Source organism: Phodopus roborovskii, unplaced genomic scaffold (assembly GCF_943737965.1).
Source record: "Phodopus roborovskii unplaced genomic scaffold, PHOROB, whole genome shotgun sequence".
Classification (NCBI taxonomy): Eukaryota; Metazoa; Chordata; class Mammalia; order Rodentia; family Cricetidae; genus Phodopus; species Phodopus roborovskii.
Genome location: NW_026125052.1, coordinates 14,863,342 through 14,869,213, shown reverse-complemented (window position 1 = coordinate 14,869,213; position 5,872 = coordinate 14,863,342).

Genomic DNA, 5,872 nt, shown 5'->3' with positions numbered 1-5,872 from the left:
ATCCCAGGTTATTCCACATACTCATTTTTTCCACTACCTTTTCTATCCCCTTCCACATTTAACCCTCTCTTAAATAAACAGAGCATGTGATTGGAGAGATGGATCAGCAGTTAAGAGCACTGGCTATTGCGGTAAATAAAGGTCAGGATAAACAAATAGGCCGAATAGATGTTTATTCAGGGAGAAATAACTTACAACCTAGACAGATGAACACCAGGAAATTCAACCCGATCCTCTCCTGTCCGAGTCACGCCAGAAAGAGAGCGCCTTCCTGGCCCCCTCCGACCTCCTTCCTCAGGTCACCTCCGCCCATCGCTCCACCCCCCAATGGGCGTGGTCAGTGCTACAGAAGGACTACCTCACTACAATTCCCCTTTTAGTCTAAAGAAAAGATTTAGGCTTAATACAAAACTATATACAAAACAGTGAATAACAAGTGTGCTCTAAGAAAAGGAAAATCGAGAACAAAATGACCTACATATCTAGTCCTAGGGTGAGGGCATAATGGAGTTTACAATAGAGTTGTCCTAAGCTGGAAAACGTAAGTCTAGTACCTAATATATCTAACTAGGAAGAGAGAATAATAGTTGTGATAGTTTAATCTTCAACCTCATCAAGACCTGAGAAGGAAAATAACAATACTAGAGTAGACAGGAAATGCGGATGGACAACTTCCAAAACGGTGCAGCAAGGACAGAAACAGCAAGCCACCTGAACAGTCACCCTAGGTCTCACAGCGACGTTGGTACACCCAGATTTGGCTAAGGCCAAGAGAACTTGACAGACCACAACAACAGCAGGGAAATAGAATGGCTGTCTTACCCTGACTTGGCAAGGTCAAGCAGTCTTCTATATTTGTCTCCTGCAAGCACATAGGACTGCATGTCCAAATCAGTGGTCAAGGTGGGGGCAATTCTATGCCCAACAGGCCATTAGCTGAGGCGAGATTGAACTCCAGCAGGAGCAACAACAGTGTCCAACATATTTTCGGGAAAATGCACGGTGCTGTCAGGAGCAACAGTGTCTCATGTCAAAGGAGTACTAATATTAAAACATTTAAATGCCATGTTCTGCATGTCTATGAAGGATTGAAGATTAAGCATCTATATCTGACTAATCTCATAGGTACAGGAAATGTGAGTGAAGATAATCTATAATACTCGGGAACTTAGCTAAAAAGACTGATTAAAACTTTCCTGAGTAAAGCAGGAACAAATACTTAAACAATATAACTATTTACATATACCTACATGTAAATCCCTAAAATAGAGGTAGAGTATAAGTGTCAAGACAAGAGGTAGAACTATAAAGGGCAGCAAGATAAATATCCCAAATTGTATCAATATACAAAATGTCTTGAACACAAGAAAAGTATACATACATAGAATATGGTAAAAAATAATGTGCATAAATATTATAAGTGGAAACATTTAACACAATATAACAAAATATAAACTTAATTTTACATAGCTTACCACATAGGAATACATAACAATGTAAGCTGTAAAATACTATCTCATTCATACTCAAATTCTCAAGGAAATAGGCTAATCTACTTATATCCCATCTAAACCATACCTTTACCCACCATTCCCTATTCCTGTCTAAAAGATAAACCCGAGTGTAAGCATCACCCAATCCCAAATAACTAAAACCAACCCAAAGACGATGACTATTATCCCAAATTTCCAAGGGTAGGGAAAGGGGGCGTAGTCATATTAAGATTACTTCCTGCTGAAATGGGACGATGATTGCTCCAATGGATCCTGTAGGAAGAAAATTTTTAGCAACCAAATTTCTCAACAGAACTGGCTGTGACATATGTAGTTAGTCACTGTGTGGCAGAAAATTCTTGACTGTAGTTCTATTTGAAACTGGCCAGGGTGTAATAAAAAGGTGCACCATTACAGCTAGCTAGTCATGAGTTGTCTCGAGCAAAACAGTCTCAAACCGGTTTTAGGGTGATGTTTGTAGTTCCGATGCATCAGGTTGAGTCAAGTGGAAATGATGATGTGGGGCCCCATCTTCTTTCCGGAAAGTTCAAAGACTGCTGTTAGGAATCGTTATTATTCCTTGTGGAAAAGTTACACATCAATATTAAAGTAAAATTTTCAAGTTTTAAGGTATGCATTAGGGAAAGACAACAATAAGCATTAAAAGTATGTGAGAAAATTAGGATTTCAGAGAGAAAATTGCATAAGATATGAGTCCCCAGATTTTGTTTCTTCTGCCTTACACCAATTGGCTTCTTGATTTAAGGCAGAAACCATGAATTTAATCTTAACAACATGCTTGAATTTAGAGAAGGAAAGCCAAATCCAACTCCAAAGCCAGCATTGGTTTACAAAATTTGGGACTTCAGGAATACTAGATAATAGAGAGAAATAGATTTCTATATAGAAATAGTTTACTACAATTAAATTTTTTTTTTTTTTTTTTCACCTCATATCAGATTCTGCTTCCTTAAGTGATTGTTTCTGAAAAGCTGTCTTCTCTTCTGTAGGCACCTACATGTTCAGTGTCTTTTGGCTGTTTGATGATAGGTTTTCTCTGTTTTCCTGTAAAAACAAGAACAGAACACTTCCCCTACCTTTGAGAGGCCTCCGCACACCTCATAGGACCTAGTTTGTTGGATGACTTGTCATTTCTCTTCATTAAGATGCTTCTCTTGTTCAACTCGGATCTTGATTAACTTAGATGGTATCCATAGTTTTTCTTCTCCTGTAGATACAAATGCAAAACCCCTACCCCAACGTAACACATATCCTGCTTTCCATTCTGAGGTCAGTACATCCTTGAAATACACTGGCTGATTTAGTTCAGAAGTTTTTTCTATTGTCCAGTGTCTTTCTGCAGCTGTTTTTCCTTTTTCATCAGCATTAAGAAAGTTTAATGTTAATAAAGCATTATGTAATCTGTGTTTGGGTGTTTTGGTTCCTCCTGCCTGTTTATGGAGCATTTCTTTTAAAGTACGATTGGATCTCTCAACCACTGCTTGTCCTGTAGGATTGTGTGGTATACCAGTTATGTGCTTTATCTTGTAATACTCAAAAAACTGTTTCAATTTGCTGGAGACATATGCTGGAGCATTGTCAGTTTTTATTTGTGCAGGTATGCCCATAATGGCCATTACCTCTAAAAGGTGCGTTATAACAGAATCAGCCTTTTCAGAGCTCAGAGCAGTAGCCCACTGAAACCCTGAAAATGTATCTATAGTGTGATGTACATATTTTAATTTTCCAAATTCTGCAAAATGAAACACATCCATTTGCCATATTTCATTCCTATTTATACCTTTAGGGTTACTGCCTGGTGGTAAAGGAGTTTGGTTATAGAATGAGCAAGTAGGACATTTCCTTACTATTTCCTTGGCTTGTTCCCAAGTGATAGAAAAATCCTTTTTTAAACCTTTGCTGTTCACGTGGTGTTTCTTATGAAACTCTGAGGCTTCTAGCACACTTCCTATCAATAAACGATCAATTTCATCATTGCCTTGTGCTAGAGGACCTGGCAGACCCGTATGGGATCTGATGTGTGTTATATATATAGGATGAGTCCTCTTTCTGATAGTATCTTGTAACTGTATAAACAATGAAGTTAATTCTGTATTGTCAGGAATAAATTCTGCAGTCTCAATGTGTAAAACGACTCTCTCTGCGTATTGAGAGTCAGTAACTATATTGAGGGGTTCTTTAAAATCCATAAGTACCATGAGAATGGCATACAATTCTGCCTTTTGTACAGAATTGTAAGGGCTTTGAACCACTTTACTAATATTTCCTGATTTATATCCTGCCTTACCTGATTTATTTGCATCAGTGTAGAATGTATGAACTCCAGAAATAGGTGTTTTTCTTACAATGCGTGGAAGAATCCAAATCGTTTTCTTTATGAATTTGATTCTCTCAGTTTTGGGATAGTTGTTGCTAATTGTTCCCAAAAAGTTACTGCAAGCTCTCTGCCAATATTCGTTATCTTTCCATAAGGAAGAAATTTCCTCATTAGTTAAAGGTACTATAATTTCTGCTGGGTCCCTTCCTATTAGCTGACGAAGTCTTAATTTACCTTTTATAATCAAGTCAGAGATCTTTTCTATATATGTTTTCAGTTTTTTATTCTGTTTATGTGGTAGGAATATCCATTCTAATATGATATCTTCTCTCTGCATCAAAATCCCTGAAGGATATTCTCTAGATGGTAATATAACCAGAATACAGTCTAGGTTTGGATCCACACGGTCCACATGTGCTTCTAGTATCCTCTTTTCTACCCATTCTAATTCCTTCTCAGCTTCAGCTGATAGTATTCGTGGACTATTCAAGTCCTTATCTCCTTTTAGGGCCATTTTCAAGTTTTTCAAATCATGCCCTTCTACTCCAATTATGGTTTGCAGTTGAGAAATCTCTCCTAGTAATTTTTGAAGATCATTAAGAGTCTGGTAGCGATCTCTTCTGATCTGTACTTTTTGTGGTCTAATTTTCTGTAGACCTATTTTATATCCTAAGTAGTTGATAGACTCTCCTTTTTGTATTTTTTCAGGTGCAATTTGTAATCCCCAGCGAGGTAAAACTTCCTTTACTTTCTCAAACATTTTTTCTAATATTTCTCCTTTAGAGTCAGCTAACAATATATCATCCATGTAATGATAGATTATGGATTGTGGAAACTGTTTACGAATTATTTCTAACGGCTTTTGTACGAAATATTGGCACAGGGTGGGGCTATTTAGCATTCCCTGTGGCAAAACCTTCCATTGATATCTCTTCACCGGTTGAGAATTGTTATAATTAGGTACCGTGAAGGCAAATTTCTCTTTGTCTTGTTCTTGTAAAGGTATAGTGAAGAAGCAATCCTTTAAATCAATAACTATAATAGGCCATTCTTTGGGTATCAAAGAAGGCAAGGGCATTCCAGGCTGTAGAGAGCCCATTGGCTGGATAACTTTATTGATGGCTCTCAGGTCTGTAAGCATTCTCCATTTACCAGATTTCTTTTTGATCACAAATACAGGAGAATTCCAAGGGCTGGTTGATTCCTCAATATGTCCAGCATTTAGCTGTTCCTGAACCAGGCTTTCTAAAGCTTCTAACTTCTCAGAGGTCATAGGCCATTGTCCTACCCAGACAGGTTCCTCTGTTAGCCATTTTAAAGGTAGGGCTTTTGGTTCCTCTGTTTGTTCAGCATTTGTATTTTGTTTTTGTACTGCCTGGATATTTGGTCTCTGTCTTGTATAGTACTTAACAGTATTCTTTCCACAATCATGAGGTCGTCTATGGTTCCTATCTAATACAGGAGGAATGTTAATCTGTGTATTCCATTGCTGTAATAGATCACGACCCCATAAATTTATCACTACATCAGCCACATATGGTCTCAACCTCCCTCTCTGTCCTTCTGGTCCTATACAGTCAATCCATCTCGTGCTTTGTTTTACCTGAGCCAGGGTTCCAATCCCTAAGAATTGAACATTTACCTCATGCAGGGGCCATCTTTGAGGCCAAGATTTATTAGATATGATAGTTACATCAGCTCCAGTGTCCACCAGACCCTCAAACAGTCTATTATTCATCTTAACTATCAATCTAGGCCTATGACTATTTATAGCAGTTTGCCAAAATATACGTTTTTCATTTCCTTCTGTCATGTTTGATTCAACTTCCGTCACTAGTTCGTCATCCAGAGCAGTATGAGTTTTTATAATAGGCACAGAATTTTCTAATTGTCCTGTGGGAGATTGTCTTCCACTGTGACTGGGAATGTTCGAACCACCTGTGATGTGGGGGCCTTCGAGAGGCCCCCCAAGGAGTTTCCCGATGGTAAAGGGTTTCCTTGCTTGTCTCTGGTCGATCTACACTCATTTGTCCAGTGTCTG